Genomic DNA, 25,270 nt, shown 5'->3' on the forward strand with positions numbered 1-25,270 from the left:
CATTTATCAGCTTTCTGTGTCCGTGGGTTTACCTATTCTGGAGGTTTCATATACATGAAATCATCACTATATGTGACCTTTTCTGTCTGGTCTTTTACTTAGAATAATGTCGTGGAGGTGCATCCCATTTTGTTGCATATATTAGCACTTCATTTTTTTGATTGAATAACGTTCCATTGTATAGCTATACCACATTTGTTATTCATTCATCAATTGATGGACATTCGAGTTGTTTCTGCCTTTTGAATGCCTGATTTTGATTCATTTTTGTAGAGTCCTTAGGTTTTCCGAAGTATAAGATCATTTCATCTGGGAACAAGGCTAATTTAATTTCCTCTTTTTCAATTTGGATGCCCTTTATTTCTTTGTCTTACCTAAATGCTTTGGCTGATTCATTTTGGGCAAATACCTGGGAAGAGTGTTTAATTGCTGGGTCATATGGTAATTCTATATTTAACTTTTTAAGGAAATGCCAAACTGTCTACTACAACATCTACAATAAGATAAAATTTCACCAGCAACTTATGAGGGTTCCAGTTTGTGTACATCCTCACTAACTCTTGTTATTTTATTTTCCAGTTTTAAATACTATTAATATCTAACTCAGTGGGTATAAAGTTATATCTCATTGTATTTATGATTTGCCTTTTCCTAATGACTAATGATATTGTAAATGTTTTCATGTGCTTGTTGTCCATGCATACATCTTTTTGGGAGAAATGTATATTCAACTTACTTTCCCGTTTTTTATTTGAGTTTTATTTTTAACCAAGAAATACCTTTTAAGTGATCAGACCTGGAACCTTGCCAGGTTTAATGATTATCAAAGCAGAACCATATTTTGACTTTTGATGTTATCTATTATTATAGTCTTGTTATTCATAATTACTTGAATATTATCAGCATCTCTAGATCCTTTGTAGTTAAAACATAGTAAATTATTTTAAGTCTTTATACTAAAATAGTACGTCTTGAAAGTTTTAATATAGAACACTCTGCTTAGCATTTCTTTATATCCTAAAATGCAATTAATAAAAGGGTGTCATTTCCTCTGCCAATTAAGTAGCCTTCATTGGTTGATATTGAACAAATTGCGGATACTTATTTCTGTGATGTTTACTTTTTTAAAAAAATATTTTTTGCTTTCTTTTTAACACTTCCAAACAATTGCTAGGTTAATTTGTCAGTTGCAAATCTGAAATAAAATTGTTTTTAGCAGTCTTTCAAATAAAATTTTCGTTGAGACTAAAGAGATCCTGGATTACAATCAACATTTGTAGATATGTCATACATAGAGAACCAAAAAAAAATTATAAATCTGATATAAATATCAGTGTGCCATACAGGCATGGTGGCTCATGCCTGTAATCTCAGCATTTTGGGAGGCTGAGGCAGGTGGATCACCTGAGTCTAGGAGTTCGAGATTAGCCTGGGCAACATGGTGAAACCCCATCTCTATAAAAAATACAAAAATTAGCCAAGCATGGTGGTACACACCTGTAGTCCCAGCTGTTTGGGAGGCTGAGGTGGGCAGATTGTTTGAGCTTGGTAGGCAGAGGTTACAGTGAGCTAAGATTGTGCCTCTGCACTCCAGCCTAGGTAACAGAGCGAGACCCTGTCTCAGAAAGCAAAACAAAAACGCCCAAATGTCAATGTGCTATGAAACCACACATTGTATGTGTTCATTCCCACAAATTGGAGCATTTTAAGAAGCAAGAATAGCGCTCTAAATTAGTTTATATCTTGCTTTTCTTCTTATGTTCTGTAGATTCTTTAGTACTCCATAAGAAAAATTTGCTATAGAAAGCATAAAAACTGCAAATGCATTATATCCTCTATGAAACCAGCTTTAATTTAGTTGCTAAACCCTGATCATTGTTGCACTATACACTCAGAAAATGTATAGCAGTGACTATTTTGTAAATATGAAGAGTTCATATTGAGCACATTCAGCAATGGTTTATATCTAAAATGATTTTTGAAGAATGCTTTAAAAAACTTCTTTGCCTAGAGTCTTTAAAGCTGGCACTTTAAAACTATGTTTCATGGATTGTCAGTTGGAATGGACTTCAGGAGGTCCATAAGTCCATGAAATTACAGTTTTTTAACATGAATTTTTCTGAGGATACATAATTTTTATCATACTCTCAAAAGAATCTAAAACTCAAAAATGGTTAAGAGACACTTAAATAAAATGTTGATAAAGGCCATGGTCATTGATTCTCATTCTTCAGAAGCTTTGCATGTGTGAGTTTACCTACTCACTAAAATGTACTTGTAAATCCAAAACCAGTACTCGGTGCTTTTGCAGTCATTTGTAAACATATTTGGAGAAGCAAAAATTTTGAGTTACCTTATGTGTTCATTCCTCTCTGAGGTCAAAGAAGGTGATGGTTTGCCTTGTTTCAGCTGTCATACTGTAAACAAGTGTCCTTTTCAATGCGTATTTAGTGCCATATTAATCACATTTTTTGTTGTTGATTTTTCTGTTTAAAATGGTTCCCAAGCATAGTGCAGATATGCTGTCTAGTGTTTCTAAGCATAAGAAGGCTGTGATACACCTGAGAGAATAAAAATCTGTAATAGACAAACTTGGTTCAGGCATGAGTTACACTGCTGTTGACTGTGAGTTCATTGTTAATAAATCAAATATGAAGTATCAATATCTGTATAAATAGTTAAATATAATTATATATAGATGTAAATATAAATTGTTAAAATACGGAATCTTTAAACAGAAACATACATTTTAGAAATTATGTATTGGCATTGGTTGACCAAGATGATGTTTGGAGAGGTTTTCAGGAAACTAACCCTGTCTTTTTCCCAGGAACAATAATTCTGCAGGAGGCAGAACCTGTTTTCTAGGTTGGAGTACAGTGGCATGAACATGGCTCACTGCAGTTTTGACCTCCTGTGCTTCTTCTGCCCCAGCTTCCCAAGTAGTTCAGGCTACAGGCACATGTCACCATGCCTGGTAATTTTTGTATTTTTTGTAGAGACAGGGTTTTTCTTGCCCAGACTGGTCTTGAATTTCTGGGCTCAAACAATCCTCCCATCTTGGCCCCACAAAGTACTGAGATTAGAGATGTGAGCCTCCATGCCCAGCTATAGTTAACCTTTTGCAGTTTTTTTTTTTTTAACTTAATGTTTCTAAATTTCTTCTAGGGTAAACATTTACTACGTAGAGGCTGTGTGTCATTTACCTCTTCATGGTATCACACATCAGATACTTCTAACATAATCATGATAAATGTTAGTGGTTTCATGGTCTTATTTACACTCCAGCTCTACCAGAATTCACTAATCTACTTCAAGTTTCTGTCTGAAATATTCTTTTTTTTTTTGATACAGAGTCTCACTTTGTTGTCCAGGCTGGAGTGCCGTGGCCCCATTTCAGATCACTGCAAACTCTGCCTCCTGTGTTCAAGTGATTCTCCTGCCTCAGCTTCCCAAGTAGCTGGGAATACAGGCACACGCCACCACACCCAACTAATTATATTTTTAGTAAACATGGAGTTTCACCATGTTGGCCAGGCTGGTCTCAAACTCCTGACCTCAAGTGATCTGCCTGCCTTAGCCTCCCAAAGTGCTAGGATTAACAGGCACGAGCCACCGCATGCTGCTTCTGTCTGAAATATTCTTATTGTTCATCATACAGTATATTGGGCTACAGTACTGTATTTTTCTCCAGGGTGTTGGTAACCATTTATGCTGAGTTTAGCCATTTTACTTAAGAGTCTACTAATTCATTGTAGATAAAGAGTTACTACTTTGGCATGGTGGAGCATGCCTGTAATCCCAGCTCTTTGTGGGAGGCCAAGGCAGGTGGATCACTCGAGTCTAGGAGCTCAAGACCAGCCAAGACAACATGGCAAATTTTATTTCTACAAAAATTACAAATATTAGCCAGGTGTGGTGGTGCATGCCTGTAGTCCCAGCTACTCAGGAAGCTGAGGTGGGAGGATTATTTGAGACCGGGAGGTAGAGGCTGCAATGAGCCATGATTGTGCCGCTGTGCTACAGCCTCAGAGACAGAGCAGTACCACAAAAAGAGTTAGAAGAGTTCTTTATCTAACAAATATGAGTTGTATATTTGCATAGTTGATTGCATTCATGAAGTCTAAGTATTTTTTTATTCATTAAATCTAAAGGAAGTTGGGGCTCTCTGCTTTCGATAAGATGAAGTAACAAGTACTGTACTTATCCTTCACCTAAAATAATGATTAAAGAAAATTTGTGTGTTTATCTCTTAAGACACAGAACAAGCATTTGATAAAATCCAACATCCATTCCTCATAAAATCACTCCTGAAACTGGTGATAGAGAGGAACTTCCTCAACCTGATAATTAGCATCTATAAGGAACCAATGGTAATATTATATTTACTGGTGAATGTCTGAATGCTTTCTCACTAAGATCAGGAATAAGACAAGGATGTCTACTTTCACTACTTCTGTTCGATACTGTACTGCAGGTTCTAGCCAGTGCAATTAGTTAAGAAAAAGAAGTGCTTCTAGATTAAAAAACAGAAATAAATCAATCATTATACTTCAGTGATATGATCATCTATGTATATTATTCTATAGAATCTACAAAAAGGTACTAGAATGAATAATTGAGTTTGGCATGCTTGCAGAATATAAGATCAGTATTTAAAACTCATGTAGTTTTCTGTACTAGGAACAAAAATTTGAAATTAAAATTTAATAGAAGAAATATTTTCTATCACATAAATAATAGGCTATACTTGGGGACAAATCTGACAAAAGATCTGGAAGACCTTTACTCTGAAAACTGTAAAAACATTACTGAATGAAAATAAGTGTGCAGATTCTTTACATATGATACTAATAGAATGATCCGTTTAAAATTGATTAATTGTGCATCAGCTATATACATAAGCCAAAACTTAAACAATTGTACACCTTAAATATGTACAGTTAATTTTGTTAATTCAAATCTCTATACTACTGTTAAAACAAATTAGAAAAACAAACTAAAGGAATTTATGTTCATATGACAGTGAATGAGTTGTCTGAACTCACCTCAATTTTTAATCCTAAGATGAATCCATCTCTAAAAAGTACTGAACATCTCTGAAAAGTTATGAATGTGGTGTATATTTTCTCCCATAACCTCATATGTATCAATTATTGTTATTAGGAAATCAGAACTAGCTTAAATAATCATAACATTGACCATCTGCTTTCCTTGTTAAATACATTTGACTACTAACTTAATGTTTTCAGTTAGCCCTCTAAAATTTGAGAAAGCAACATCTTTTTTACCTTTCTGCCAGATTTCTACAGGCTTTCTGATATATAGTTGGCCCTCTAGATCATTGCTGGCAGTTTGAAATATGTGTGATTATGATAGAGTATTTAAAATATTTTATTATAAATATTTGATCAATTTTTTATTATATAAATTTTCTTCTTTTAAAAAAATAAAATTTAGAGATGGGGATCATACTATGTTGCCCAGGTCTTGAACTCCTGGGCTCAAGTGATCCTTCTGCCTTGGCCTCCAAAAGTGCTGGGATTATAGATGTGAGCCACTGCACCCAGGCTAGGGTAAACTTTTGATAAATATTTTTGATTATGTAGAATAATTTTATGGTGAGTTCAAAGTAGGGTTTTGCAATTTTTATTGTGGAGATGTATTTATACTGTTAGTTTCAGGATATCTGTACTGATCATCTCCTGTGTTTTTAATCATGATGTTTCCTTTTCAAACAACACATTATGATGAAAGATCAGTTTTCAATGAAATCATTTATAAGTATATACTAGCTATTGCAACTTTGGGGTTTGGAAAGGAAAAATTAAAGTGTGTTATGTTTACATGTTGGAAACATGTTAGAAAAATCAGTCTAGGATTGGAAGGAGATGGGAAGATTTAGGAGTAACTGCTAATGGGTACAAGGTTTCTTCTTAGGGTGAGAAAATGTTCTACAATGATTTGTGGTAATGGTTACAGAAGTATGATTATACCTAAAATCATTGAATCATATGCTTTAACTGGATAAATAAAAGGCATTTATATTGGAAAGGAAATAGTAAAACTGTATCTGTTTGTAGATAACATGATCTTATATACCAAACAAAAATCTTAAGGAGTCCCCTACAGATCTATTAGAAGTAATAAATGGTTTTTCACACTACCCACATAGACGTCCATATGGCGTTCTTTCTGGATTCCCATCGTAGCTTAAAGCGAAACTTTTCACCATGTCTGGAGCCCTTGATGTCCTGCAAATGAAGGAGGAGGATGTCCTTAAGTTCCTTGCAGCAGGAACCTGCTTAGGTGGTACCAATCTTGACTTCCAGATGGAACAGTACATCTCTATAAGGAAAAGTGATGGCATCCACATCATAAATCTGAAGAGGACCTGGGAGAAGCTTCTGCTGGCAGCTTGTGCCATTGTTGCCATTGAAAACCCTGCTGATGTCAGTGTTATATCCTCCAGGAATATTGGCCAGAGGGCTGTGCTGAAATTTGCTGCTGCCACTGGAGCAACTCCAATTGTTGGCCACTTCACTCCTGAAACCTTCACTAACCACATCCAGGCAGCCTTCCAAGAGCCACGGCTTCTTGTGGTTACTGACCCCAGGGCTGACCACCAGCCTCTCACAGAGGCATCTTACGTTAACCTATCTACCATTGCTTTGTGTAACACAGATTCTCCTCTGCACTTTGTGGACATTGCCATTCTATGCAACAATAAGGGAGCTCACTCAATGGGTTTGATGTGGTGGATGCCAGCCCGGGAAGGTTTGCGCGCGTGTGGCACCATTTCCCATGAACACCCATGGGAATTCATGCCTGATCTCTACTCTACAGAGATCCTAAAGAGACTGAAAAAGCAGAGCAGGCTGCTGCTGAAAAGGCTGTGACCAAGGAGGAATTTCAGGGTGAATGGACTGCTCCAGCTCCTGAGTTAACTGCTACTCAGCCTGAGGTTGCAGACTGGTCTGAAGGTGTGCAGGTGCCCTCTGCGCCTATTCATCAGTTCCCTACTGAAGACTGGAGTGCTCAGCCTGCCACGGAAGGCTGGTCCACAGCTCCCAATGCTCAGGCCATTGAATGGGTAGGAGCAACCACTGAAAGGTCTTAAGCTGTTATTGCACACGCTCTTAAGCAACATGGAAATAAGGTTGACGGAAAATAAATGTCAGTTTAAAAAAAAAAAGTAATGCATTCAGCAAGGTTGACAGATAAAATATCAAGATAGAAAAATATATTGGATTTTTGAGCAATATTAATGGGCAAATTGAAAATGAAGTTATGAAACAATTTCATTTAAATATCTTAAAAAGAAATAATGTACTTAAGTATAAATATAACAACAGAAGTGTGGAACTTTTACTCTAAAAACTACGTAACATTGAAAGACATTAAAGGAAACTAAATGGAAAGACATTAAATGTTGATATTTTGAAAAGATTTAATATTTTTAGGATGGCAGTTCTCCCCCAAATTGATCTAAAATAAATTTCCTACTAAAATCACAGCTAAATTCTTTGCACAATTTGACAAGCTGCTCTTAAAATTAATATGGAAATTCAAGGGACCCAGTATAGCCAAAACAATCTTGAAAAAGACCAAAATTGTGTTTCTCACTTCCCAATTAAAAAACATATGATGAAGCCATACCAATATGTAGTTCTGGCATAATGATAGACATATCTATTAATGGTATAGAATTGAGAACAGAAATAAGTCTTCACATTTATGGTAACCTGTCTTTCTATAAGTGTGCCATGGCATAAAGAATAGTCTTTTCAATGAAGGGTACTAGAACACCTGCCCATCCATATGGGAAAAAAAAAAAAGCTGGACCCCTATCTCATATGCAAAAATTAACTCAAAATGAATTAAAGACTTAAATGTAAGAACTAAAACTGCAACCGTTAGAAGACATAGGGATACATGTTTATGACTGGGCATGGGATATGAGCTGGCAAATGATTCTTAGATAGGTCACCAAAAGCATGAGCAATAAGAGAAAACAATAAATAAATTAGATTTCATCAAGTTTTGAAAGTTTTGTGCTTTAAAGGACACCATCAAGAAAGTGAAAAGACAACCCACAGAATGGGAGAAAATTGCACTCACATATCTATTTTATCTTGAATATATAAAGAATTATTTAGACTCAATAATGATGAAAAGACAAATAACTCACTTTAAAAAATGGGCAGAATATCTGAATAGGCAGTTTCCCAAAAGAAGATATACAAATGACTAAGGAGCACATAAAAAGATGCTCAACATAATTAGCTATCAGGTATATTAAAGTCAAAACTACAATGAGATACCATTTCACTCCTGCTAGGATGATGGGTATAATCAGAAGGACAGAGTTTTGGCAAGGATTTGGAGAACCCTAAGGCATTGCTGGTGGGAATGTTAAATAGTGCAGCCTTTTTGGAAAACAGTCTTGCAATTCCTTAAATATTTTAACATAGAGTTGCCATATCCAGCAATTCTGCTCCTAGGTATATACACAAGACAAATGAAAATGTTTGCACAAATGTTTATAGCAGCATTATGTATAATAGCCTAAACATGGAAACAACCCAAATGTGTTACTAACTGATAAATGAATAAACAAAATTTGGAATATCCATGCAATAGAATATTATTTGACAAAAAAGAAATGAAGTACTGATACATGCTACAACATGGGCAAATTTTGAAAATATCGTGCTAAATGAAGGAAGCCAGTCATAAAAGTACACATGTTTTATGATTCCATGTCTGAGAAGTGGCCTGAACATGCATATTTTTAGAGACAGAAAATAAATTAGTGTTTGCCTGGGACTTGTGAAGATGAGGTTTTCGGAAGTGATGACTCAAGAGTTAACTGGTTTTTTTGGGGGGTGTTGAAAAATGTTCTAAAATTGATGTGGTGATGCCTATACAACTCCAAATATACTAAACACCATTGAACTGTACACTTCAAAGGGATGAATTGCATAGTATGTGAATTATATCTTAAGGAGCTGATAAAGAATATATATTTATTGGTCTGTTTTACCCTTTGAATGGATTTTACCCATATGTGATGTTTTTACCATGATACATTAATCATTTGCCAGAGTTTTTGTTCCTTAAATTATGCATATCTTACAAATGTAAAATGTCTTATTTGTCAATATCACTACTAAACAAGAAAATAGTCTTTAAGCATTGGGAACCTCACTGGTGGATATGAGTTTTACACGATCATAATTTTCAGAGACCCAGGGAGAATTATCTCCCATTTTTTTATTAGTTTTCTGTACACTGTTGCCTAATTATCTTTCTGAAATACAGATTGATCAGGTAACTCTCTGATCCCAGCCTGCTTGTCATTGTCATGCATGGTTAGTCCTTCATAAAATATGCTATTATGGACCCCATCTTTTACTAAATTCAGAGAAAGCATGCCCATGTCTCTCTGTGTTTTTTTTGCGTATGAGTTTCTCTATGTATAATTCACTTTAGTTTATTTTTCTTCTTTTCGCCTGGTAAAATCTTCAAACTTCAAGAAACAGCATATCTGTCATTTACTCTTTGACCTTTTCATTATACCCCATATTCCTTGGTGCTTTCCAAGTTTTTTGTTCGTACCTTTATTATAACACTCCTCGTATGTTGTTTTCATGCTTACTCCTCCAGCAGAGCTATGAACTTCTCATGACTTTATTTGTGCTTCTATTCCCTCACAGAGTACTTTAGATATAATAAGAGTGTCTTGGATTAACGAGTTCCTAATTTTATTGTGGGTGCTCAGTAACATTTTTATTTTGATGATGTTATAATTGAGGTATGAATCAGATTCCCCTTACACTTTCTGCATATAAATCTTTTTTGTAAAAGAATTCTATACATTTTAATTATCCTATAAAAACTTAATTACCAATATTGTTTGTAGATGTCTGTTGCCAGATTTTTAAAAAATGATGCATTACCATCCCCATAAATGATAATTGCCTTTTGCTTTTTTTAATATAAAAATGACAGCTTTGCCTGTCAAATTATAAAAAATGTTTTCTCATTATTTTCATTTGCCATTCTTTGGTTACTGTGCTAGAGAATATATATGTCTATTGTTTGTTAGTGTTTATATCATTGCCCTTTAAAAAAATTGTAGTTGTGCAAGAATGGATGTAGGCAGGCTAAAATATGGACTCTCCAGAGATGTGGATATGCCTGGGAAATTGTCATTTGATTTACCTGTCTTCACAATCAGCATTTTGGACTGTGATACAGTTGTTACTACCTATTTACACTTGGCTGATAGGCAGGCTCAAAGCTGTAGCCTCTTATTAGAGTCAGTCAAGGGGGGCCAGAATGGCAAGAACCATTTTTTTTTTTAAACTGCTGGTCCTACCTCAGCAGCACCAGGAGAGTGGCAAAGGGGGCTTCTTCAAAGATTTTATGGTATCTTCACTTTATGTCAAAGTCTAAGCTATCAGTATTTTTCTTTGTAGTATTTGGTGTATGTGCCAAAGTTAGGAAATCTTTCTCTGTCTTGGTTATTAAAATAAGTGGCTGAATTTTCTAATACCTTTATGGGTTCTGTTTTGTTTTGGTTTGTTTTTTCATTTGTGTGGGGTTTTTGTTGTTGCTGCTGTTGTTGTTTTTACACTTTTGGTTAAAGTGTGACAGGAAAAACTTTTCTTTTTTTCCCTGAAAATGGTTCTGTTTTTATGCCAGCTTAATGTACTAATTCCCTCATTTCCGTCTAAAAAAAAAAATCACCTTTATTTTAATACTATATTGCCGTAGGTACTTGGATCCATGTTTGAACTCTGTATTTTTCTGTTGATCTGTATATTAGTACCAAATTGTTTCTAAAGCAATTAACAAATAATACATTTTAATACCTGGTAGTAAACTGCTCCCTTAATCCCATCATTATTACTCATCTATTTCAGAAGGTACTTTCTTATTATTCTTCCACATGAATTTAAAAATCATATTGATATTTTCAAAATATCACATTGGAATTTGTAGGTTCTTTAGGAAGAAATAACATTTTAGGGTACATTTTTGTTTTCTTATCATATATCAAGTTTTTCATTTTAATTATTTATTTCATAGCTTTTTATTATCGAAAGTTTCAAACATACACAGAGAAAGAATAGTAGGTATAATGAACTCCACGTTTCGATTCTCTATCTAGCTTCAGTAATTATTTACGTTTGCCAAACCTGATTTAAGTACCTCTCCTATGAAGCAAGTCCCAGATGTCTTATCATTTCATCCTCAAATGCTCTAGATTGCCTGAGAATGGTCTCAAAAAACCCACCATCATATTATTCACAATGGTAATTTCTTACTGCTATTTAATATCCAATTTAGATTTGCATTTCATAATTGTTTCAAAAATAGCCTTTTACAGTAAGTTTATTTGAATCAGCATCTAAAGAATTCAAACACTATATTTGTACCTTGTGTCTTTTATTATTACTGCTTTTCTCTCTCTCGTCTGTCTCTTTTTTTTTTTTTTAATACTGTCTTTGACCTTTTTTTAAAAGAGAAACTGTGTTATTTTTCCAGGAGAATATCTCACTTTCTGAATTTGGTTAGTTGCTTCATATTTAGTATTTGCTGAGCATTTGAGCTAGAGATTTGGTTAAACTCAGGTTTTATTTCTTTAGGCAAGAATCTTCTTAAAGTGATGCTCCATCATTTCCATTTTATCTCATCTGTGAGCCATCATATCTGGTTGTTCCACTTTTAATGATGCTGAGATTAATCAATATGTTCAGGTGTAGGTTTTTTGTTTGTCTGGTTTTCTTTCTGCTATTGTATATAGAACATTTTCCTTCCTGTTTTTCTAGTAGGTTATTATTGGTATCTGAGAAGATTTTTAAAGCATGTGTTTTAGTAACTGGACATCTGACCAAACTCTCATTACTGTGTCAACTTAAAAATCATGAGATCTGTAAATCTGGAAAAGAGAACTTTATTTCTGAGAAGGGTTACAACCTGTAGGCTGGGAAGCACAGCCTCTGGATTAGATCAAAAGTAGCCATTTCAAAGACGATGGGTGAGAGAGGAGTTTTACGCTAAATGGGTTAGTTGAACATACGTATTTAACAGGTTATAGGAGGAGCTATGAGTATTCATGAAAGGGGTTACATGTATGTATGATAAGCAAACATAACATGTTACATATGTCCCATGTTCGCTTTGGAATGGAGACTTAACATTAAAAATGTGGTAAAATCAGACTCTATACATCAAAGGTGAAACTTAGGACTCAAAGGTGCTTTGTGCACATTCTCTGTAAACTGACCAGTCCATGGTCAATTGTCGTTTATCAGGAAGGATTGCTTTGTAAGTTGGTCAGCAGTCATGTCAAAACCATGAAAAGGGAGGGGAATCTGGCCACAACATCAGGCAGTTGGTCAGTGGAAGAATTTTCCATTCTTTCTTTTCCAGGGCTCGTGTTTGTTTAACTCTTAGGAAAAATAGTCTAATGACAGGTAGTGAGGAAGAGGGTATACTGAGACGTGACCAACCTCCTATCTCATCAAGGCCGGGAAACTTCGTTTTTAAAGTTTTTCTGGGGCCTCCTTAGCCCACAGACGTCTGTTCAGTAGGTTGGGGCACTTAGGATTTTACTTTATCTCACAAATATCTAATAAAATTTTTGGGTGATCCTCTTCAGTGACTAGTATAGAATTGTCACACTTGAGCTTTGGAGTTGAGGTGTCTCAAATTAAACCCTAGGATGGTTATTTAGTCTTTCTGTGCCTCAGTTTTTTTTTTTTTTAATCTATGAAATGGAGATCATGTGTCTACCTCATAGGTTTATAATGAAGATTGAATCACTTCCCATAATAATCAGAAACTACATATTTGGGCTGGGAGCAGAGGCTCACACCTGTAATCCCAGCCCCTTGAGCCCAGGAGTTTGAGGTTATAGTGAGTTATGAGCATGCCAAAGCACTCAGAGTGAGATTCTGTTTCAAAAAAAGAAAGAAAGCAGATGTTTGTTTTTTAATTTTTCCATATCTTTTGTAGATTGTGATATTGTGCTTTCCCTTTTTTCATATTTTAGGCCTTTAATTTTAGGATGTAATTATATAGGCCATAACAGTTAAAAATAGCAGTGATAACATGCATCCTACAATAACATGAATAGCTAATATTTATTTTAGTATAATTTTCTTCTTGTATAATTATGTTGTTTTAGTAGTATGTTTTGAATATCACCAGAATAAATTTTTGGTATCTATTAAAATAATACTATAATTTCTTTACATTGATCTTTTAAGATACAGTTTATCCAATACTTATGATGCCAGGTTCCAGAATGCATTAGAAGAGTGTTTGTGGCATAGGGAATGTTGGAACAGAAGCAACACTTTACAATGTTAAATAGTTTTATTGAGAAGGTGAGATTTGGGTAAAGACTTTCAAGATGAGTGAGGATCCATATGGGTTTCTGGGGGAAATCCAGTTCAGTGGAGGGGTTGGCATTTGCTAAAGGAGGGCATGTTTGGTGTGTTTCAAAATCCAGTAGGGAGCCGGGTGTGGTGGTGTGCTTCTGGAGTCCTAGCTGCTCAGGAGGCTAAGGTGGGAGGATTGCTTGAGCCCAGGAGTTCAGATCTAGCCTGGACAACATAGCAAGATCCCATCTCTAAAATAAAATAAAAATTTAAAAAATTGTTTAAAATCCTGTAGAGAGTTCAGAGTGGTTGGAGCAGAGTAATGGAGACTAGTAGACAATGGAGTTAGAGAGGCAATGAGAGGTAAAGGGAAGTGGCTTGAACCTGTAGGGCCTCATAGACTATTGTAAAGATTTTTGCTTTTTAGTGAGTGTTGTTGGAAGCATCACAGGGTTTTGAACAAAGGAATGACATACTTCGGCTTGCATTTAAAAAGGACAGCTCTATGTGCGTGGAGTCAAGGATGGAAGCAGAGAGGTTAGGAAATCATTGCAACAGTCTAGGCAAGCAGTTATGGTAACTTGGATGGGTGGTAGCAGTGGGGTTAATGAAAACTGGTTGAAATCTGGAAATAGTTTGAGAACAGGCTTTTCAAATGGACTGGATGTGGTGTGTGAATAACACTCTTCTCACTGGTCTTGTTGCCTCTCCAATCCAGTTATACACAGTAGCAAAAGTGATCTTACTTTACATTTGATAATTTCACCTTCTTGATTAAAATCCTTCAGTGGCATACTATTACACTGAATAAAATTTATCCTTCTTAATATAACCAACAAGGCCCACATAATCTAGAACTGCATATTTTTCTAACCGTTTTCATCTCCCTGAGCTCCAGCCATACAGGTGTTAAATTGTTTTAATATGCCAAAGTTTTTCCTGCCTCAGATGCTTTGCATTGCTCCTCCCTCTGGAAACTTCCCCTAACCGTAAGGTCACTCTTTACCCAATCAGCTCATTTGCATGTTTCACGTCTCAGTTTAAATGTCCTTTTGTCTATTTAAAATATATTTTAGCTGAGTGCCTTTAATCCCAGCTACTTGGGAGGCTGAGGCAGGAGGATAACTTGAGGCCAGGAGATAGAGACCAGCCTGGGCAACATAGCGAGACCTGGTCTCTGAAAAATTGAAGAATTAGCTGGGTTTGATGGCTTGCACATGTAGTTCTAGCTACACAGGAGGCTGAGGCAGGGAGGATCACTTGAGCCCAAGAGTTCAAGGTTACAGTGAGCTATGATTGTACCACTGCACTCCAGTCTGAGTGACAGAGTGAGACTCCATCTCTAAAAAAATAAATAATTGGTTCCTTCTTTGCCTGCCTCCCACTCGTTGTCTTTCTCAAACATTTTTTTCTTCATAGCATTTCTTACAATTATGCATTTTATTTCTGTGTAATGTTTTTGTTTGCTATGCTTTGCATTTTATATTGTGTGGAATCTCCATGAAAATAAGGACCAGCCTGACTTGTTCAAGTTTGTGGTCAAGTAACAGGATGGTACCTGGCCCTTAGAACTATCTTTATAAATATCATTAGATTGGATTGACTGACTCAATTAATGAACAAATGAACAAACAAAATAAATCATTATATGCTGAAGTAGCAGTCCTGGACATTGTATCTAATTTAGATTTTAATTTAACCTTGTTATTTTGATACTCGCTTCCCTTAATCAGTCATTGCATGTTCCTTATTGTAAGGTGGTTGTTTTTCTTTATCATGAGAAGAATAGTTCTTCTCCGGGCGCAGTGGCTCACACCTGTAATCCCAGCACTTTGGGGAGGCTGAGACGGGCGGATCACAAGGTCAGGAGATTGAGACCATCCTGGTTAACATGGTAAAACCCCATCTCTACTAAAAATGCAAAAAATTAGCTGGGTGTGGTGGCATGCACCTGTAGTCCCAGCTACTTGGGAGGCTGAGGCAGGACAATCGCTTGAACCTGGGAGGCAGAGGTTGCAGTGAATCGAGATCGTGCCACTGCACTCCAGCCTGGGCGGCAGAGTGAGACCCTGTCTCAAAAAAAAAACCATTTTTTTATTTAGCTATTAGCTTCTAGGCAAAATCTTAAATTTCAGAAAATAATTATACTCATATAGTCATACTACCTGTCAGGGAAATGTGTCAAAGGAAATATGAAACAATAGCTTTAAAGTTGTCCCGCACCCTCACCCTGTTTTTCTTTTGAAGGTATTATACTAAAGGAAGAAAGGGAAAAAGAGAAATCTATGGTGTGAGTTCAAGTTTACTACTGTAAGTGTTTAAGAAAGGGCTCTGTTACCATGACAACAAATGCATGAATTTCAAGTGGAAAATTTTCAGTGTATGGGACTGATAAAATTGTAACATTCTGATTTTCTCTGGTATAGAATTGTTCTTTGTCAAGTTAAAAAAAATCTGTTAATATATGTTAAAATTAAATTTTTAAATGTTTTATGATAGTTTTCTAATTGTTTATTATAACTTAAAATCATAGCCAAAAGAGTGTACTTTCGTAGATCTGTCAAGCAGAAAGTTAAGTATTTGATTTGACATTAAAAATTACTTTTCTAATCTGTATTAGATTTTTGCTAAATGGTAAATAAAATGGTAAATAGTTTCATGTATTGGGAGTTCTTGACAATAGAAAATGACCTGCCACTTTATAGATTCCTTTGCCTTAAATGCTTACTAACTCAGGTAGAGGAAAGCTGTTAAGCTTTAAGTGCTTTGTCATATTTGCAGGCTTTTATAGCGGAAGAGAACAGCAGTCAGCAATGATGATGGAAAACTGTGGCAGGTAGACTTAAAACACCATAAAGCACAGACGATTGTGTGTAATGCCTTGAATTGAATCCTTTTTGAATGAAATGATCAGCCATATGTGCCACCCTTATGGACCCTGTAAGAAGAGTAGAAGAAATGTGCCCTAATGCTAACTGTGCATGAAATTGCAGTGTTAGGAGATATTGACCAGATGTTTCAATCTCAACAAATGGCTTGTTATGTGACTGAGTGAAAATATCTTTGCTGCTTTGATCACATACACCTTGAAGGAAGGGGTAATTTAATAGAGGCTGTCATAGTTCATCATTGTCAATAAACTTTGACTTGACCTTTACCTTACATTTTTGATGTTGCTGCTGTTAAGTGTTGTTGGGCAGATGTTTACTGCCTTGAGGGATTTTGCTTTTTATAAAGTGTATACTAGAAACAGTAAAGGAGAAGGATTTTCTCAATTCTTTTCTTATTCTTTGGTTATTAGTTGGCATGCTTCTCTGTGGATTTTGTAGAATTTCTGGGCAGATGCATTTGAGTGACATTCTTATGTCTAAAGATCACTGTGGTGTTTCTCTAAAGGTTTCTTCCTTTCCTCACCTTCCTTTTTCTTTTCTCGAGACATGGTCTCACTCTGTCACTCAAGCTGGAGTGCAAGTGATGTAATCTTGGCTCACTGCAGCCTCTACCTCCCAGGCTCAGGTGATCCTCTCACCTCAGCCTCCTGAGTAGCTAGAACTACAGGTGCGCACCGCCACGCCTGGCTAATTTTTGTATTTTTTCTAGAGATGGGGTTTTACCACATTGCCTAGGCTGGTCTCGAACTTCTGAGCTCAAGCCATCTGCCGGCCTCAGCCTCCCAAAATGCTGGGATTGCAGGTGTGAGCCACCGCACCTGGCCCTTTCTCACCGTTTTGTCCTGGTTTTAATTTACCACAATCAACTTCCTTGGTGGTTTTTCTTTCTTATTTTATATACAGCCTATTCTTTTGTTCTGATGAAAGTCACATTGAATTAAAACTTGACACCTATTGTAACACCATACCAGGTGCTGTGTTATTTTTTTATCCCTAGTTTTGGAGACCTTTGGAGATAAATCCATGCTATTTTGTAATCCATTTTTGTTAATCTTAAGAAATTGAGTGAAAGTTTCAGTAACACAATTTTTTTTAAATTATAAGATACAGTATTTTAAAATTTTGGTAAATAGCTTTGGATTAAATGAGTTTCTTGTTTAATTTGATGAATTTGACTCAGTTCTATAACCTTTTTGCTCTTTTTCTTGAAAAGAAAAAGGCTTCCTCACTGGCTATATCTGGGTTCTGCCTACACTCTTCCCTCACCTCCCCTTGGTGTAGGTGGCCTAGACTGTGTTAGTCACCTAATGAAATCTGTGAATCCTCTCTTGAAAAACACAGCAAAGTTTCCTTACAATTTCAGGATGTTTATTGGATTTTCCCCCACTCCTCTCACACATACCCTGCAATGATAGGGGCCCCTGGACTTCAAGCAGACTAACAAAGCTTAGAAAATAAGATTCATACTCCTTCTTAGTATTCTGGATATCTAACAATTTGACTTAGAAGTAACAATAACAATAGTATTAGTGATACTGCTACAATAATTACAACAGTAATAATAATAATAATAATAAAAATTTACTTTCTGCCAACCTTATGCCAGATTCTATGCTGAACCTTTAACCTGTATTACTGGTTATATTGTTAATGATACCTCTAGATAGAGTATATGCAGCATACTTTTATTCTGTACTTTAGGAAATACTATATCTTTAGAATACAGATTTGAGTAAGAGATTATAAGCATTTTGATTCTAAGACTTTTTGGAATACTGAACTTTTAGTTTTCTGATTCCAGTAGTCAGTCTGTCTGTCTCTGTCTCTGTCTCTGTCTGTCTCTCTCTCTCTCTCTCTTTCTCGGCCTCTCTGCCATTCATCTTCTTCTGAAAATTAGCTATCCCACGTAAGCCTCATATATCCCCTAATTCCTATTTGTAGTTGTGAGGGAGGAAAAATATTTTCCTTCTAAGTTCTCTGCTGTAAGACTCTTGTAAGAAAAGACAGATTAACAAAAGTTAAGTACACTAATTTATATTCTAAGTTTTATGTAACATAGAGGGAAATGAAGACTTGAAGAAACAATTAAACCTGGTGTTTTTACATTAGGTTTTATGAAGAGTGGAAGGGAAAGGCAATAGGACAAAAAGGGGTATGAACTAAGAGTAGTAAACTGAGGGGACCTTAGCAAGACCTGTTTGTTTAGATTCATCTCATGTCCTTCCATCTTCTGAGATAAGGATGTTCTTTTTTTCTGCATATAGTAAACATCCTCTCACATGGATGGTCTTATGATTTGCTTCAGAGGAAATCAGAAAGTCCTTCCTGCACCTGCTGTTCTCAAATTCCTTCAGCTTAAAATTTTCAGTATGTCAAGTGCCATATTTTGGGGGTAGTGTGTCCTGATCTCCATCATAGTTAAGTGTCAGCTTGGACACAGTTTCTCATATTTATCTTAGGAAATCTTCTTTGGCCACTCTGCAAAGACTAAGGTGCTACTTGCATGTTCTGCAACAACTCCTATTATATACATATCATCTCTTAAAATAAATAGTAACATATCTTGTATGTAAGCTTTATGTACCCTTAAATTGTAAGTTTTAAGAAGATACAATCCTGGCTTTCCTGTTCACTTATTTGACAATTATTTAATTGCATAGAATGTAGCAGGCACTCTTCTAGATTTGGAAACACACCCTACAACTCTTTTAAAGAAGCCAAGAAAACAGTCTTGAACAGCAAATTACCATTAAGTGGAATTAATTCTATGATAGGAATGATACAGTTTGTTGCGGCAACATAAAATGCAGGCATATAGGCTGGGCACGGTTGCTCACACCTGTAATCCCAGCACTTTGGGAGGCCGAGGCGGACGGATCACTTGAGGTCAGGAGTTCAAGACCAGCCTGGCCAACATGGTGGAACCCCACCTCTATTAAAAATGCAAATATTAGCTGGGCATGGTGGCGTGCACCTGTAATCCCAGCTACTCAGGAGGCTGGGGTAGGAGAATTGCTCAAACCTGGAAGGCAGAGGTTTGCGGTGAGTCAAGATTGCACCACTGCTCTCCAGCCTGGGTGACAGAGCAAGACTCCGTCTCAAAAAAATAAAAAATAAATAACAATGGGTATATAGAACAGAGTTTAGGACAACATTGTCTCAGTAAGTGAAACCTGAAACCTAAGTAGGAAGCTAGAAAGAACAAACAGAAACAGAATGAAGTATTCAGTGTACTGGAACATTGCATTCAAGAGTGTTAATGCTTAGGATTAACTTGGAGAGGAAGTTAATGGTTCAATCATAAAGTTGTTTATGTTGAACTTGCTTAAGATACTTGGGTAACGATTGAAGGACATTTTAGGAAGAGCACTCAAAATGCAGTGGATTGGAGAAAAACAGAACTAAAGGCAGGGAGATGATCTAAGAAGCTTTTGCAAATGGTTGCATGGTTGGGAGGATGGAGTGACAGAGAGAATGGGAAATGACATCCAATGGGTAGAGGTTTCTTTTTGAGATAATGAAAATGTGATGGTTGCACAGCTATGTGAATAAACAGGAAACAACTGAATTGTACATTTTAAAGTGGCAAATTGTATGGTTATATGAATATATCTCAATAAATTTTTTTTAAAAGAGACTTTTATAGTAGTCTAATTGAGAGTAGATGGTGGCCTGTACTAAAGTGGTGTTAATAGAGGCAGGAGTAAAAGTGTGTCAATTTAATAGGCAAAATAGGGTTGAGTAGGTATTTGGATATTCAGAGCAGTCATTTGAAAACAAGTATAAGCTAAAAATGAGGGGGTCTCAGCATATAGATGATAATTGAAACCATGAGAGTAGATTAGATCATATCCAGAGAAAGTATCTACGGTAAGAATTGTAGGTAACCTGGGAATCCAGGCCTGAGAAATGCTAAGGAATGGGGAGAAGGAAAGAAGCCTACAAAAGAGATAGAGAAGACTTCTTTATCCATTATTAATTACAATAATGTCCAACAAATAATAGGTGATCAACAAATATTGGTGGAATGAATTGAATGAATATACACTAAAAATTCTGCATTTTATCACAGTCTCAGGGCACTGTTGTCATCGTCAGCTGTACTCTGTAATAGGCACTGCCTTGAACACTTTGCTTACATTATCCTATTCAATCATCACAATAATTCCACAAGAAACATAGTCTCTGAAATAGTAGCTTGTTTACCATCACATGGCTGGATGAACTTATATATCTGAGTCTAAAGTTTATTTTTTCTACTAGGCCTAATATTCCCCAAATCTGTTCTGAGAATGTTAACAGATATTTACTAACAAAAATAACAATAGAACTATTTCAGGGAAAGAACAAGATTATTAGAAATTGATTTTTATTAATAGGATGCTTGCTGGCAGGGGCAATGGAGCAGTTTTTTAAGGTAAGAAGCATAACATACTAGTTATTCAGTTAGAATAGATTCTTAATATTTATGAAAATCTTGTGTTTTGCCCTGTCTCACTTGGTGGTATTGTAATCATCTGAGAATCTATCCTATAAGTTATGTGATATATGCTATTTTCCTTATCAATCTATTTCAGTTTTGATTTCCTCATCATCCTTTGCAGTCTGCTTGTTGCTGTTTCTCAGTTTTGACGTTTAATTTCTTTTAGTTGTGCTTTACAGTTTTTCTGAGATGCCTCATTGAGTTTTCTGTATAAAATTTCATATCTTTGGCTTATCTTGCAACTCTTTTAGTACCTAGGTGTCATTCTTCATCATTCTATTATGAATTGAATTAAAGCATATGGCATTATTTCAGAAGTGACTGCCTCTTGGGCATCATTGTCAGTTATATTGTCCTAAATATTGCATTTAGGTAATAAAAAGGAAATCTTCCTTGAAGGTAAAGTTAATATTAATAGAAATCTTTCCATATGTTGTTAAAGACTCTTGTTATGAAGTTTAATATGCCATTTATTTAGGCCTTATTTAAATTCAGTTGTAAATTTTTTCCTTCTGGCTCCTTACCTTAGTGAACTGTCATCTCTTATCATCATACTCTTTGCTCGAAAACCTTCATGTGTTGCTTTCTACCCTCAGGATGTTGCCTAAATTTCTTGAAGTGGTATTTAATGATCTGGCCTACATCTACCTTTCCCATTAGTCTCTTCCTTCCCACATAGTTGCTTTGTCGGTATACTCCTAATAGTCTTTTATTTCTGTTTTTCATTGTTTTTGTTAATATTATATTCTTGTTTCCCAATCTGTGCACTAAGTCCCCTTGGGGTGTTGTAGCAAACCCACAGAGAGTCTTCAGGGTATTTCAAAATTTCAAGGTAAACACAGTGACGTCTATCAGACACAGCATGAACCACTAGCTCCAGATATTTCAGTTTTTTTTTTTTTTTTGAGATGGAGACTTGCCGTGTCACCCAGGCTGTAGCGCAGTGGCGGGATCTTGGCTCACTGCAACCTCCGCCTCCTGAGTTCAAGCGATTCTCCTGCCTCAGCCTCCTGAGTAGGTGGGATTACAGGCACGTGCCACCACGCCTGGGTAATTATTGCATTTTTAGTAGAGACGGTGTTTCACCATGTTGGTCAGGCTGTTCTTGAACTCCTGACCTCGTGATCCACCTGCCTCAGCCTTCCAAAGTGCTGGGATTACAGGCGTGAGCCACTGCGCCTGGTCTGGGATTTCAGTTTTAACATTAGATTACTACATTCCTTTTGGTGGCATTATACTGTGCGAAACTGGATCTTTGACGGTTTCTGTGATAAAAAGCAAATCAGTGTGAAACAAATGAGGGTGATGGTTACCAGTCTGATTCCAAGATTTGAGAATTTTGCAGTGCCTAACAGGTAGAAAATCATTAGGAAATAAACACTTTTGGCTGAAACGAATTATTTAATAAATGGAATTTCTTTCATCCTAGGGGCACCATGATAAAATTTCTAACATAGGAAAGGAGGCATGTGCTATATGCTGTATGACTCTTTTTTCTTTCTAGTTTGTAACCATTTTGGAAGATCATACCCATCCTTCAAAGACCAGTTGATACTGCTACCTGTCTTTGGAGGCCTTTCCTGATCCCCTCCACTGCAGTTGATCTCTCTCACGGGTATTTTCCAGTAATATGCTGCTTTTTTACTATTGCTGTTTAAGTTAAACTAATTGAAGTATTTATTTGAAGTTACCAATAGTGGCCGTGGTTTTCCTATTCCTCCAGTTAGGTATAATTACTTAAAGTATAACAAGAGCCCTTTCCTTCTTTGTATAAAAGTGATACAAATATAATAATAGAAACCCTATACTGTACTAAACTGCGTGGGTTGTTAGTCAATTTCTTTTTATTTCTTTTTTTTCTTTTTTCTTTTTTTTTGAGAGGAGTTTCACTCTTATTGCCCAGGCTGGAATGCAATGGCGCAATCTCGGCCCACTGCAACCTCCACCTCCTGGGTTCAAGCGATTCTCCTTACCTCAGCCTCCTGAGTAGCTGGGATTACAGGCATGCGCCACTATGCCTGGTTAATTTTTTGTATTTTTAGAGATGGAGTTTTTCCATGTTGGTTTGGCTGGTCTTGAACTCCCAACCTCAGGTGATCTGCCTGCCTCGGCTTCCCAAAGTGTCGGGATTACAGGCGTGAGCCACTGCACACGGCCTTGTTTGTCAATTTCTAATTCTTACAACATCCTTAAACTATCATAGGTTATGTTATCCACATTTTATATTTGAAGAAATTGACGTTAGCAGTGTTAGTTTTTCTCACACCTACATACCTCCTGACCTTTAGCTATTCTAGTTCCTTTTCCTTTAATATTGATTATAGAATCAACTTTTTGATATCCTCAAAAATCCATTGAGAGTTTGGTTGGGATTGCATTGAACTTATGAATCAATTTGGGAAGAATTAATGTCTTAAGAATATTGAGTTTTCAAATCCATGTACATAATATAGCTCTTCGTTTATATAAGTTGTTTTTTTTTCCTCAGCAGTCTTTTGTAGTGTTCTACATATATGTCTTGCGCATATTTGGTTAAATGTGTTCCTACATGTTTCAATTTTGGTGGTATTGTAAATATTGTTTTCTTAATTTTAATTTTCAACTCTTCTTTGAAAATTTATAGAAATACATTAGATTTTTATATATTGATCTTAAAGTCTGAGACCTTGATTGACTTACTTTTAATTCTAGAGCATTTATGTGGATTCCTTATGATTTTACATATATTCCTTAAACATGCACAGGTTGGTATCTAGCCATAGCCTCAAGGGTTACTCTGTAGATTTCAACTCATTCTTCTCTGAAAATCTTTTTCACAATTTCTAGTCTCCTGGCTCTCCTTGAACACATCTCTTTCTCCTCATTTTAGTGAAAATGCCAGGCTCTATTTGCCTTCTTTCTCCCTCTCCATGGTGTGGAACTTGCCTCCTGGCAGAGTACCTGCATGATGTCAGGGCACACCTTGTTTCTTTCCTATCAGAGATCACAGTCCTACCATGCCTGTTATTCAATGTCTGAAAATTCTGTAGGTGTTTCCTTTTGGTTTTCTGGTTTACAGCACAACAGTAATTCTAGAGCCTGCTACTCACTCATGGCCAGAGCAGAAGTTAAAGTTTTTAAGGTGTACTGTACATATGTGAACCAAGGGAAGGTAGGCAGTTTATTTTAGCTAAAAGAAGGAGCATAATCAAAGGTTATAAACAAGGTTGAATCTCCATCCTGGAGAATCAAAATCTAGTAGTTGTGACTTTGTATTAGGAACATCATCATTTTTATCTTTTTATTCCCTGGCAGACATGCATTAAATGTTTGTTGATTGAGTATCAAAATGATAGGAAATAGATTAGTTGGATGTTGGTGAAACATTGTGTTTTAGATGCTTACAGATGTACTAAAATTTTAACAGAAATCTTTGCAAATTACTTGTTAAATTTTCCTAAACTGATTTTTAAAAATCTATTTAATTCTCAATTATAACATCTTTACTGAGATTATTAAGTGCTTTGAAGCAGTTAACGTGGCTTTTTTTTTTAATGGCTGTAAAAAAACTGAATTTTTAGGCTTGTTAAACTCTGGTTTTAGAATGACTTTTGAGTGGAAATCACTGATCAAAAGCAAAGTTCTCACATTTTGTCAATATCTGAATATCAGAAATAGAATGTCAGGCAGTTTCCCATGTTGAAATATTCGATAGTAAAAGGATAGCAAAGTTGCTGAATATTTCTACTGTTTATCAATTTTTGCCTTGCAGGTTCAAATAATATTTATTTGTAGTGGAAATATTTCGATTCATTTAAATCCTGATTATGGAGTAGTTAGTAAATCAGGTTTAAGCCTGACAGTGAGTTGATATAGCTCTTATTTCAGACTGTAGTTTGAACATGTAGACTCTCTGATTATAACTAGGCTAAATTATATAATAATGACTTTATTTTCACTGAACAAAGTTTGCTATTATTTTGATGACAAATTATTTAAGTAATCATAGTAAAAGTTGCTATTGGCTCTGGGTTTTATTTATTTTGCTATATATAGTAGACATGGTTGATCATTTAATCATGCCTTATAGATAAATAAAAGTAAGTTATAGAATAACACAGAAATTTTCTGCTAAATTTATACTTTCACTAAATTTAATAACAATAGAAATTCTCTGTTAAATTTATACTTTCACTAATTGTAGAATAAAGTATTTTAAGTTAGGCATTTATACTGAGACATTTTATGATATTAACTGCTTCATGTTATTTACTCATTTTGATAAATGGAGTGATAATATCCAAAATGGAATAAATTAAGTTTAAATTATTGTTATTCTTTAAAGGAATGATTTAGCTACAGTATGTTTGTCCCACCTTTTAATTTTGAACATTTTCTAACTTACAGAATAGTAAAATGAACTTTTCTATACCGTTCACATTGATCCACCAATTGTTAACATTTCAACACATTTGTGTTCTCTCTTTAAATAAATGTATGTGTGTGTATTTTCCTCAGAA

At 35.6% G+C, this 25,270-nt stretch overlaps 1 protein-coding gene and 1 pseudogene across 11 annotated transcripts in view; both read left to right on the forward strand.

Annotated features, from left to right (window-relative positions):
• ADK (adenosine kinase) overlaps window positions 1–25,270 on the forward strand; it is a 558,353-nt gene that overhangs the window by 213,774 nt on the left and 319,309 nt on the right. The gene's annotated exons all lie outside the window — the stretch shown is intronic.
• On the forward strand, window positions 6,139–7,218 carry LOC134807178 (small ribosomal subunit protein uS2-like; annotated as a pseudogene).

This window comes from Pan troglodytes, chromosome 8, assembly GCF_028858775.2.
Source record: "Pan troglodytes isolate AG18354 chromosome 8, NHGRI_mPanTro3-v2.0_pri, whole genome shotgun sequence".
In the NCBI taxonomy this organism is placed as follows: domain Eukaryota; kingdom Metazoa; phylum Chordata; class Mammalia; order Primates; family Hominidae; genus Pan; species Pan troglodytes.